The 14,014-nt window shown below is 38.4% G+C and overlaps 1 protein-coding gene across 2 annotated transcripts in view; it reads right to left on the reverse strand.

Annotated features, from left to right (window-relative positions):
• The window catches only part of LOC136825413 (uncharacterized), a 50,551-nt gene extending 36,969 nt beyond the window's left edge, over positions 1 to 13,582 (reverse strand). Inside the window, exon 1 of one of the 2 annotated variants that reach the window (XM_067081788.1) lies at positions 13,317 to 13,582. The gene's annotated coding sequence lies outside the window, so the exon portion shown is untranslated. The remainder of the gene's footprint in view (positions 1 to 13,316) is intronic. The other variant, XM_067081789.1, reaches the window with a different exon arrangement.
• Positions 13,583 to 14,014: the final 432 nt, after the last annotated feature.

Below are 14,014 nucleotides of genomic sequence, written 5' to 3' on the forward strand. Positions count from 1 at the left end.
TTAACGGAAGTTCCCAGAACCAGATCTGCCTTGTTGTGGGCTACAGTACTCTTCTATCACCAATCTCCACGGAGTTACTCACACTGTTGACCAACCCTCATGTTCAGATCCATTACCTATTACAGTGAAGTGCCTAAGAAAGCAAGCTGCCCACATCCTGCTTGCTCCAAATAAAGCAGGATGATAAAAATTTCTTCCATAAGAAATGGAACTGTTCCTCTTATGCCTCAACCTACTTCATGGCCCACACAAATATACACTGGAATATAGCCAGATGGATCTCTGCAACTGCTTTAACCGCTGTGGATCATTCCTCCATGCAAAATCAAGTTATTTCTCTCTCCCTCTCCTAAAATTTAATGTTCTTGTTTGTCACAAAGCCCTTTTGATTAAAATTTTTGTTTTATGACAAATTTTTAAAAGTATTTTGTATTTTTCATAACATAAAAACCTGTCTTTACACAAAGGATTAACTTTCAGCGGGCAGGAAAACTGGCCGTTAAACTTTTGCAGGGTGATGATGGTACAGTAGTAGCTAACGTTGGTAGGGACAGGAGCACGGTCCACCAATTTGGTGGGCATTCAACTTTCCACATATTCCATTCCTGTTAACAGACAAATATCAAACCACAAACAACCTTTTGGTCTAAGGTAATTAAGAGAAGAGTATAACAGCCGGCTACAGAAAACTCCAAATATATCAAACTTGAAGCTGCAATATGAATTTGATAAAAAAAAAAGTCATGCAATGCCCCAGAATCATAAGCCAAGTAGTTTCAAGCTTAGAAACTGCATTTACAACCTTTATATCACAGAATAACAGCTGCTGATGTTTCAGACAAGAAAAAAAAAAGGTTCAGCACACCATACTGCATAAAGGTCATCCAATTAAGTATAAAGTCAGTGAGTAAATGTACATTAGTTTATCTAACCTAAAATACTTATGAATTTCCTTGTAGGTTATGAGTAAATTTCCACACTCTTGTCTACACGAGTTATCACTTAGAAATGAATGACTAAGGAGCTACCTACTGGATAAAGTAGAAATTAAAATGACATTTTTATAATAAAATAGTTTTATATATACATACCCAGTAATTACATAGCTATTAGTTTCTTTTAACCGGCAGCTCAAAATTTTGAAACTGCGGGTCACGCTAGTTTGTTTTGGTTATGGCAACATGCCCCGCCCACTTTTGGGTGTAAGAGAAGGTGCAAAACAGCAAAGAGCTTCAATTTGTTTATGCCCTTACGTCCAAGTGGGGGGAGGAGGGTTGGCTCCGATTATGTAATTACTGGGTAAGTATATATAAAACTTTATTTTATTATAAAAATGTCATTTTTATATAAAAGTAACTAACCCAGTAATTACAGAGCTGATTCCCACATTGAATGGAGGTGGGAATATTGGACATATCTACCCCAAAACATTATTAATAGTAACGAGTTTGAGAATAGAAATTTGCTAACACTGAATGAATGTTGTTGAACCTTACCTGATAAGAGAGCTGCTACAGGTAGATACTGCCTCTGGTTGGCGCTCATCTTATCCAGTAGAGGCAAGGCAGTAAAGCCTTGAGGGCCTACTACTACAGTGGGTGCTTTGTAGCAATGAACTAATTTCCAAGGGGTAGCAAAGTACAACAAGATGCCCCTGCCCAGGGTGCAGTACCACACAAAATAACCAGAGTAAATAGTCACCATAACCACTAAAAAATCAAATTAAAAACACCAATATCCAACCGTAAAACCAAAAGACTGGAAGGGTACTCAACTACATAGTACTCCCAGGCTTCTCATAACTCAACACCCTAAGCAAGGCGACGAGATTATAGAAAGGACATTGCTTTCTATGTTTCCTTCCCCAAAACCACGCCTGCCACGTAAAACGGACCCAAGGTACATCACTGATGGTAAGTAGTCTCGATATCCCTTAAATAATGCGATGCAAACACCGACTTGCACTTCCAAAACATCGCTTGCACAACTGACATGAGGGATAAACTGCGCTTAAACGCCAAAGATGTAGCGACTGCTCTTATCTCATGGGGTTTTAACCTCGAAAGAGAAGAGCGAGTCTTTGTTCACCATGGAATGTGCTTCGGAAATCAGATTCCTCAGAAAAAATGCCAGGGCATTCTTAGAGAAGGGTCTAGAGGGATATTTCACAAAACACCAAAGGTTTCTTGATGTACCACGAATGTCCTTCATTCTGTGAAGATAAAACTTAAGGGCCCTTGCTGGACAGAGAGTTCTTTCTTCTTCAGACAACCCCACTATCTCGGACAAGTTCTTGATCGTAAAAGAGAGAGGCCATGGATTCGATGGCAATTCATTCTTAGCCAGAAAGTCTAGGGAAAAGGAGCAAACTGCATTCCCCTGAGAAAATCCTATGTTTCTGTCTAAAGCATGGATTTCACTGGACCTCTTAGCAGTGGCCAAGGCGACCAGAAAAAGAGTTTTCCTGGCTAGATCCCTTAAAGAGATAGATTGCATGGGCTCAAAACGTGAACTGGAAAGCCACTTAAGGACCACGTTTCAGTTCCAGAACAGCAAAAGGTTTTTCTTTAAGCTTTGCGGTGTCAAAGGATTTAAGGTTGGACAAACCCTGGTTCGACGATAAGTCCATTCCTTTACGGTGGAAAACTGAGCTAAGCATAGCTCTGTATCCTTTGATGGTAGAGGTGGAAAGTCCTTTAGCAGAGCGTAGGAACAGAAGAAAGTCCACTACTTCTGCTACGGAGGTCTCAGAAGAGGACACATTATTTTGTCTGCACCAGGACCTGAAGATGGACCATTTTTCCTGGTAGACATTATCTGAAGACTGTCTTCTACACTTTGCAATTGCATCTGCAGCTGCTCTTGAAAAGCCCTTCTTTCGGAGCAGTCGCTTAGGGCCAGAGAAGACAGGTTTTGGTGGAACTGACGTCTTGGGAAGTCCGCAAGAAGTTCTAGTAGATCCGGGAACCACTCTTTTGCTGGCCAGAAGGGTGCTATCAAGATCATGGATAGGTTTTGATGAGACCAGAATTTGTTGATGACTTGCCTCACTAAACTGAATGGGGGAAAGGCATACATATCTTTGTTGGACCAATCCTGCAACATTGCATCGGTCGCCCATGCCAAGGGATCTGGAACTGGTGAGCAGAAGAGAGGAAGTCAGTGATTTCTGGAGGACCCGAACAATCTATCACGGGTTTCCCCCAGAGCTTCCAAAGATCCAGACAAACCAACGGGTCTAATGTCCATTCTGTGGGAAGGATCTGTCTCTGATGGCTCAATTCGTCCACAGGAACGTTGAGTCTCCCCTGGATAAAATGCGTTGTCACTTGAGTGTTGTTCTGCTGTAACCAAAGAAGGTCCCTTGCCGCTTCATACAGGGAGAAAGAGTGGGTTTCACCTTGTTTCTTGATGCACGCCAGTGCCATCGTGTTGTCTGAATGCACTGCTACTGTCCTCCCCCGAATTTCTGAAGCAAAGCACTGTAGGCCCAGAAATATCACCTGTAATTCTTTTACGTTGATGTACCAGTTTTGCCGTTCCTGAGACCAGGTCCCTGACACGTCTTTTAATCCCAAAAGAGCTCCTCAACCTAGGTTCAACGCATCTGAAAAGAACTCTAGGCTGGGGTTCAGAGGATGAAGAGATTTCCCTTCTGATAGTCTCTTCCCGGAATTCCACCCACGAAGATCCTCCTTGATTTCCATCGTTATCAAAACACGAACGAGTCCGGAAACCTTTTCCTGTTCCAGCTGGCTCTGAGGAAGAACTGGAGAGCTCTCAGGTGAAGTCTTCCCAGAGTGACGAATTGTTCCATAGATGAGAGGGTACCTAGACTCAGCCACTGATTGGCTGAGCAAAAGTTTAGATTCAGAAATTCTTCCACTGTCTGGAGACACTTTTCTATTCTCTTCGGGACTGGAAAAACCCGAAAATCACAAGAGTTGGTCATCATTCCTAGGTAAGGAGTCTCCTGAGAAGGCGCCAGAAAAGACTTGTCCCGATTGATGAGAAAGCCCAATTCTTGAGCCAAGAGAAGAGTGAGTCGTGCGAATGTCCTCCGTACATTGAGCTTTCGAGCGGGAACGTACTAGCCTGTCGTCTAGATATAGGGAAATCTTTATCCCAATCAAATGAAGCCATTTCGCTAGGGGAGCCAATACCCTTTTCAGTGGGCATGACTTGTCCGCATAGGGCCATGCACGCCTGGGACTAAAATCTTCGGAGATGGAGGACATACCATGAGCGCTCACTTGAAGGCCTTTCCAACGGCCTTTGGTTGCAGTCTGGGATTCATCAACAGACCGAACCGAGGGGGCTACTGCTCGGGGGCAGACCCCACCAACCTCCCTTAGGCTGCCAGTTTGACTCCTCCCAGATGCTGGGGAGTATGTCAGGGACCTTGGCCTAGGAGAATTGGTGGGCCGAACAGCCACCTCCTCCACTATCACTGCACTTGCACTGGGCGCCACGGGACGCTCTGACTCACTTTTGTCCATTAGCACTTTCACCGACGATGCTAATTTAGAGATCAACTGAACAATCAACTTGAAACGTGTCGATTTTCGACTCCAGACTGATGATGGTGCTGGGGTTGGAAACGTGAGAGCCAGGTGAAGGAGAGGGTTGCACAGGTGGAGGAGATGGAATGGGAATGGAAGAAATTACAAGAGCAATTGCATCTGACTTAGCAGATGAATCCTGACTAGCTAAAGCTTTACTAGATTCCCTAGCCATAGCTTTCCTCTTCCTATCTCTAGCTAGTTTCTTGAGATGTGCATCTAAAGTCTTCCACTTCTTAATATCCCAGTCATTACACTCCTTACAACATAAATCTACTGAACATGTTTGTCCCCTACATAGAATACAAACAGTGTGTGAGTCTTAAGACTCTTTAGTTAGTCTAGTATTGCAGCCTTTGCTGCAATACCTAATACTAGAACTACTAGTATCAGACATCCTAGAAAATTTTAATATAAGTCCAAAAAATGGGCATAGAGTCATCAACCAATGATCAAAACTCACCTAACACTATCTTAATTATGCCAAAAGGCTACGAAAATAAATACTTTACCAATTGAAGATAAGGCAAACAGCCAGCAAAGTATAAATTCCAAAATTCAAGCTGCTGCAAACCACAGTCCTTCAACCATAGCCAGCAGGAATAAACTGAAGCTCTCTGCTATGTTGTACCTTCTCTTACACCTGAAAGTGGGCGGGGCATGTTGCCATAACCAAAACAAACTAGCGTGACCCACAATTTCAAAATTTTGAGCTGCTGGTTAAAAGCAACTAACAGCTATGTAATTACTGGGTAAGTTACTTATATAAAAATTTGTTGCTTAGATAAAATTACATGAGCTGTATAGTTCAATCCTAACAGTATGAGGTGTGATCATAAAGTGTCGGGACTGTTGCGATAGTAAAGTACCTAAAATATGCAGAATGAGGCCACTTGCACAGATTGACCTTGATGCCCACTGTGCATGCACACTAAGTTTTTAGCATCCTAGCTCACTTCCGCTCTTTACAGCAATGCTTGGAAGGAATGTGTGTAGTGTGTGGTCGTCACAATAACTAAGACAAAGAAAGCTGAGCAGAGAATCTGCATAAAATTTTGCCAAAAGCTCAGCAATACCTACGCACAGACCTACGCAAAGTTGCAAAAAGTGTTTGGAGAGGAGCGTATGAGCTGGACACGAGTGTACAAGTGCTCCAGGCGTTTTCATGAGGGCTGACAAAATGTTGATAATGACGAACGTTCTGGGAGACCCGCAACCAGCAAAACTGAGAAAAACATCATTTTCTTTGACTACAAGGGAACTGTTCATCATGAGGAGTACTACTGTGACGTGTTGTGGCATTTGCAGATGCTATTCATCGGAAAAGGCCAGAATTGCATGCGCCTGGAGAGTGGCAATTGCATGATGACAATGCACCTACCCATTCAGCGCAGCTTGTGCACCACTTTTGGCCAAGCACAACATCCCCCAGGTCCGACAGCCACCATAATCCCCAGATCTCACCCCTTGCTACTTTTTCCTCTTTCCAAAAATCAAATCCCACTTGAACGGAAGGAAATTTCAGGACGTCAAGGAGATCCAAGTGAATGTGACAAGGCAGCTGCTGATTATCCTAAAAACGAGTTCCTGGAATACTGCCATCAATGGAAACAGCAATGGATAAAGTGTGTCTTCCCAAGGGTTCTACATGCAGCCCTCGCTTATCGGCGGCATTGGTTAATGGCATTCCAGTTAAATGGTTTCTTGGCTAACTACGTCGTTAACCAGATTTTCAGCGAAGGTAAACAATTTTCGGCATCGGTCAGCAATTTATCAGCATTAGTAAGTGGTTTATTGGCATTGGTAAACAGTTTATTGGCGTCGGTAAGTACAGTAGTTTACTGGCGTCAGTAATCAATTTATCAGTGCCAATAAGTGGTTAACGGGACCAATAAGAGGTTTACTGGAGCTTACAACCTCGCAAACACCATTTATTACCATGATTATCGGCAATTTTCGGTTAGGCGCTCGCTGGGAACAGCACCCCCACCGTTAACCGGGGACTGCCCGTACTTCGAAGGAAATTAAATGCTAAAATGGTACATATTGTAGTTTTCTTTTCATAGCACCAGTTCTGATACTTTATGATCACACCTTGTATACCAAATAGTTATCTTCAGTTAGCCATACTTTTTGGTTACCCAACACTTGCTATAGGACTAAGGCATCAGATTGCACAAACTTTAAGGTGCATGCAACATGTTATATATAACCAAGGAGTTTACAGAGGCCTGCGCAAAATCCAACAAATTAGTTTCTGTTAAATCTACAAGTTTCCAGAGATATGTCTATGCATGAGATATTAGAACCATTAAGAAGAGCTATAAAAATAAAAAGGAACTTCTCAAAAGTTGTCCTGTACCTGCTGATCAACTATCTCCTGATCCACCACTCATGGTTGGTGCATAAAATTTAATAGTAGCAAGGAAATGGGTAAATAAAATCGGGCACAATATATATTATTGACTGGAGGTTTAAAAGCACTACTATATGCAAAATCATTAGAAAGTCAGAGCTTTGAGCTTTCTAATATACTGTACCATATTTTTTCGCATATGCATCACTTTTTTAAATAGAAGGCAAAGGTCATCCATACATCTCTAGCCTACAAGCTGGTTTGGCAATAATTAACAAATCCCACCACCACACTCAGATGTAAGCACAAACTATGCCGTGTCTCAGAATATACAACCCAGTACAGTAATTTGAAACTTGAAACTTCCTATTTCCCACTACTTTGATAATATAAACAAATTACAACCAAATACAAAATAAAATTGAACAAAAACTTCTGTCTCTCGAGGAAATTATTTAATCAGTTATAATTAAGAACTACCATCTGATAAATGTCAACCATCGTCTAAAGTAACAAAACTTATCAGCTGTCTTTTCTCCATATAAAAGTTTAAGCACAGGGATTTTCATATATTATCTAGGTAATATGTAACAACATACAGTAGTTGGTTTGAACCATTATGATTTAACTGATCATTGCTTTCACTATGTCAAAATTAAGAAATTATCATCTACAGTGACCATAAACAGCAGTTTTCTTCACCCAAGTGCCTAATTAATGCATTTTTCCTATTACTTATGGATTTAGCATTTCATTAGCTTTCACCAATTTTCCCTCTTTCTTTACTGTGCATTAAGTACACATACCCCATTACTGTATTTTATAATTTACTTTACAGTACTTATATCAACATTGCAAAGTATCTTTAATACTTTAAAAACCATAGCATCAGTGATTTTATATATATATATATATATAAATATATATATATAATATATATATATATATATATATATATATATATATATATATATATATATATATATATATATATATATATATATATATGTATATATATATATATATATATATATATATATATATATATATATATATATATATATATATATATATATATATATATATATAAATATATAAATATATATATATATATATATATATATATATATATATATATATATATATATAAAATATATATATAGTGTATATATATATGTATATATACACAATATATATGTACGTGTATATGTGTATATATATATACATATACAGTAAACCCCCGTATTTACGGGGATGCGTACCACCTACCCGCCAGAATAGCTAAATTCCGCAAATACTTAGCACCCATCTAAAAACACTTAGAACTGCCTATTTTGATAGTTCAAATACACAAAAAAAAACTAAAAATGCTTATACAGGTATTATCCTAGTTGCGTTGGGGTTAGGTTAAAAAAAAAAAACCATCGTTTGTTTGAAAAAGCATATCTCGAATACAGCCTAACCTACACTAGGGTATTCAGTACCATGTATACATATATGGTAGCCTAGCCTACACTATAAAGTATACTCTGTACATACATGGTATAGTAATTATTAATATGAGCTAATTCTGGAAGTTCATGCAGAATGACTTATGATACTTCAATACAAAGAGAAATTGAATAAAAAACAAGAATTAGCTTAGCCAACACTATGGTATATCGTATACTGTACATATAAAGTAGCCTAGCCTACATTATACTGTACTCTATATTCACATACCGTGTTTGTATAATACGGTATAACGAATATGCATCTTTTCCATGGATCTTTTAAAAATACGAGCTTTACATATTTATCGTTTACTGGCATAAAAATAGCATTAATTTGTTCTTTCATGCCCAGTGGTCTTGATTACAATACTTTCTCTCCAATTTTAATTACAGTCGAGTTTCATCCATGTTGCCGACGCACGATAATTTATGGTCATTAGCAGCTTGAACATTGTTTTCTCAGCTTCAGCTACAACTTGCAGCTTAAATTTAGCAGTATATTTCCTTGCCGATCTTTTATCCATATCGAATAACGGTATGATGTAAAAATGTATCAGTCCTATTCTAGTTAACATCATTTGTACTATAACTATGATAATGGTTTATTACCGTACAATGGTTGAAATGCAAGCAAAAACGGCTGTTGTTATCCAATTCGGTGATAGCAAAACAACAATTTCTCATTCAGTTGTTTAAGGCTGTACGCATTTACGCAAGAGTATAACGTTACTAACATTACTTTTATCATTCTCTTTTATTTTTAACTAGAAGATGGGATAAAGAGATGGAGGAAAAGAAGTTGGTCTATTGTAATTTGGTCTCTCTCGCTGCCTGATTGTACGCTGCTGCCTGCGCCAGCGTGAAATTTTAAAATATTTTATAAATATTGTCAAATCGGTATTAATTGCTTACCCCATTACAAAATCGAATTATCATAACTCGAGCACTACCTGGGTACCTGAGTATCTTAATCATTTTATCACAAAAAGTGCATTTTGTCATGAAAATGAGATAAAAACAGTAATTACTGAAGACTTCTCAATGAAAAATACAGTGAATGGGTGAATTTTTAGTGAATAATGCACATATAATTATGTTCCATACAGAAATCTGCGAATCGTGAGACCGCAAATACGGGTTTACTGTATATATATATATATATATATATATATATATATATATATATATATATATATATATATATATATATATATATATATATATATATATATATATATATGTGTATATGTATATATACATATACATATATACATCAATACAGCATGAAGGAACGTGCTCAGTTCCTCAATGTTGCAAATTCAAGTTCCCTTTACCACACCTTTCTCAGTGCAACAGAATACAGACTATCATAGCACAGTATTTCAAATCTTACGTAGCAAAATTGCAATTGCATGAGAGAGAGAGAGAGTTGTACACTGTACTATACAATATAAATACATACAACAGCCTAATGATATACTGTAGCTGCATACATAATACATAACGTACTATCCTGTACACAGAAAATGAGAACCATACAAAATGTCAATAACAAGGGAGTCTAGCAGACAGGAAGTGCACTATCTTTCATCATGATATTAGGGTCAACATGCATTCTTCTTCTTGTCATAACTGTACATAAACAGCATTTATTAAACAGTTACATATATGCAATACCTTTGAAAGCTTGGTATTAGCTGATAAAAGTTACTCGACCTGAACTTGGTTTTGGTCGGCTACGTTAATAAGCCATATTTTTGGGGTGTTTTGGGTTTCATATACCTGTACATTATAAACAGACATGAATAGCTCTTATTCTTTTGTATTCTATACAACTTTTCCACTTCGTGCATACTTTAATAGGCTAGCCGGGGTTACCCTATGCTAAGATTTTCAGGTAGCCTAGATATAGTTCACCCTAAGCTATATTGGTCACTGTTCCCATTTCTGAACTTTTGATATGATTCAAAAGCAAATGACAGAAGGATTCCTGCATTATATTTAGTTTGATCTACTATCATATCTGGGCTTCAAACCCAATCAACAAAAGCAGCTGAATGCTGAGAAACACATATTCATATTTTCAGCATAAAACAAAATTATACAAAGTACAGTGGCATTGTGTGCTCCCTTTGTGAACCCATCCATGGGACAATGTTTTTCAACCCCAAACTAAAGCTAATGCTTTGACTGGTTGGCATTTCATGTGGTAGAATCTGTCCACAAATAATAAGGCAGCACTCTTGTGACCCTTTGTGAGTAGTCTACGTCAAGTGACGTCTATTCACAGCTTTGTCGTTATTTCCAGGTTATGTCACCTGGTGAACAATATTTCGCGCCTTACAGTTTGAACGAATTTTGCAGGAAAAATGTTCAAATCACTTCATTGGGTCATAAATGACTCGTGGTAACTCTTACAGCAACTCTAATAGCAAGTCAGTACAGGAGAGAGAGATTTTAGTTCTTACCTGTTATGATACTCTGTGAGCTGTAATTATAATTTTACAAAAAAAAAAAAAAAAAAAAATACTAGGAGAAAATACTTTTAACTTGGTAAAATTCACATATTTTTATGACTGTCCAGGTAAAGAGGCCCTGTACATGGTTGGAAATATTCACTTTCAACTTCCGTGGAAGGTACAAAAAAAAAAAAAAAAAAAAAAAAATTTATTTATTTTCTTATACATGTGCATATCCACAAATTCCTCTTACCATTGATTTTTTTTTTAATTGGCCAACCTAATTTTAGCCCAGTCAAAGGGGTGCTTAATACATATTTAGCCCGTCCTGTAAGGGCTGTCATCAAGGTTTTCAAATACATGAATTTAGCTCAATTGTGAAACAAACCTTGAAATACTTGATAGTCTATCGTAGGATTATCAGTAGAATGTAAATAACCAGAAGCATCAGATATTAACTTTTCCAAAGTACTACAGAGGTTTTGTCCATTACAACTCCTATAGACTAGATTACATTTGTTTTATCAGCTCTTGTGATATGCAACTCAACTAATCTTTTAATGATTTTTAGACTTATAAACCTTTTGGTAAACTTCACCCCCCCTCAACACCAACTCTCCCACCCCAAGTAACACTGAATATCGGAAACATCAGCAGGACTAAATTTCCATTCGGACATACGGTTTCACACTAACTACAACCTAAACAAAACAACCTTAACCTAACCCTGACCTAACCAGAACTTACCTTCCTAAACTGACAAAGGGTGGCGTGCCCTGACCTGGGTGGGGGATTTTCGTCGCCCCCTACCTGGAAACCCCCAAACTAAGACTTCAAATTAAGAGCAAGGACTGGCCAAGGATATCCCTTTGCGACAGGAGGTTCAAATCCTTCAGTTTCGGTGAACTAATTTGTCTAAAACATCAAATAAACTGATTACCATACTCAAAATCATTTGATCATGGAAGTGCTGCAACCAAGTTATATTGTATTCGGTCAGGACAATAAAATGCATTCGGGAGGCAGTGAACACATATAATTATTTGAAGGCATGGCAGAATTTACACAAAACATATTTCATATCCTGTCTGAAAAAAAACAGTTTCTACGACATCAAATTCTTAATGCGCTGCAATAGGAAACAAACATTCACGCCACGTGCTTCCACTTGGGAAGTGGAACAGGGAAGAACGGCTGCATCTGGATCAGAGCACAAGTATATGAATCATATCACTGTGATTTGTTCTGATTGGTTGGTTTTAAAATAATCATGGCATGACCTAGGTCAACTGGGCACATGATTGGCTAGGTTTAAATTACCTGAATTCTAAGATAGTAACATCAACAACTACAGAACGGTGCTGGGTGACACAGTTTACGTTAATCAGATACTGTCGATCGGCATATTGACAGAAAGTAACCAATTCAAGTTACTTTTTGGGTGGTTTAGAGCACGTAAAGTAATCTTATTCAATGGAATTTTGCTACGAGGAGAAATTACCAATGTAAAGGCTACTACCCGTCTTCCTGCTCCGCAAACAACCCCTACCGACAAAAATAAATTTATTTTCATCTTATTCAGTAGACAAAACCTAGTCGTAGGGGACAAAGCCCACAGGGCCATTGACTAGAAATTCAAGCTTCCAAAGAATATGTTGGTTTCAAACTCCCACTGCAGACCCTAACCACCATCCCAGCGAAACAAAGAAACAAAGGGCGGGATAGCCTATGTTCCAATCAGCAACTTTCGGGAATCAGGCCACTGCGGTAGTCTTCCGGGCGAAACTGCAGTACAACTGTGCATGGGGTATTGCTTTGGAAATTGATTTTTCCTATAGTATTCCAGTTGCTTATCAAGAATTTGCTGCTATTTTTTGTCCGTCAACTATAATTAACCTCAGAAGCTATACGCTGGCCATCCTGGAATGCTATCACGCATGCGCGGTGTCATAGGGGAGCTTTTGGTAAAAAGTGGAGTTTCCTTCACCAGGGGATCCAGGGACCGAAGCCCCCAAGTAACACAGCCTGGTAGGTTAGGTTAGGGTTCATTAGGTAAGTAACAGTTCCTTTTATAATAGGCTTCCTTAGCCAATCCCTTCTTGAACATATGGCTCCCCAACGACTTGCGAATGCGCGGAACCACTGGTTGGGTAGATATGAGGTTAATATAGGATAATTGACCGACATTAAACACAACCATCACCTCCTTCATCAACAACACTATAAGTATAGGAAATACCAATCTGTCATATCAATATAATACTTTAAGATTGCAAAACCTAGGGTTCACGCCTACCGTACATTAGGGCCTATCAAGGGGGAATGTTTGGTGGCCATTACCGTAGCCTATTTAGACAAGAACGACAGTACAAAATATATCTTGTCTTCGAATATATTACAGGGACTCATTTAAAACACATCACATACAATGGCAGCATTCACCGACCTCTCATATTCATCTTGAGATGAGAAGAGAACACCTGCGTCGCCATTTTCCCTCGTCAAATTCGCACTAAATATTTCAATATGCAAATCAACCTCGAGTGTGGCACAATCACTGGTTGAATGTGACAATTCCTTTTCCAGCTGAGATCACGTAATGTCACATTAGCATGTCATTAAAATAGTCACTTTAGATCTTTGCGCAACCACAGACTACGATAACTTAGGCTTCATATCAATAGACTACATTTGGAAAGAACTTTATTCTATCGCCTTAAAAATGTAATCATTCAGTATCGCCATCTATTGCCGGTATGAATAACTATAACGAGAAAACTGTGATTTCTTCTCTTAATACTGTATCCTTTTTTTTACAGTTCATACATCTATAAAACTTGTCTTCATTCATTATGAACATTGTTTCTGATATCAATGACGATTTTTATGGAATCTGTTCTCTAAAGCATAATGATAAAAGCAAGCGTCGGTCACAGGAAATTCATTTGATATGCTCATTTAACACTACAGAGTATTTCTCGAAATAGAGAAATTAAAATACAAAAGTCTGAAAAATAAATATTAGTAGTTCAGGACAGCACCGTTACCGGTATTTAGATGTTTCACTCCCGGAAACCTGAATGAACCCTAATGCAAACGAAGTACTGAAAATAATTATTTTCGGTATTCATTTCGAATCTTTCC

Source organism: Macrobrachium rosenbergii, chromosome 37, assembly GCF_040412425.1.
Source record: "Macrobrachium rosenbergii isolate ZJJX-2024 chromosome 37, ASM4041242v1, whole genome shotgun sequence".
NCBI lineage: Eukaryota > Metazoa > Arthropoda > Malacostraca > Decapoda > Palaemonidae > Macrobrachium > Macrobrachium rosenbergii.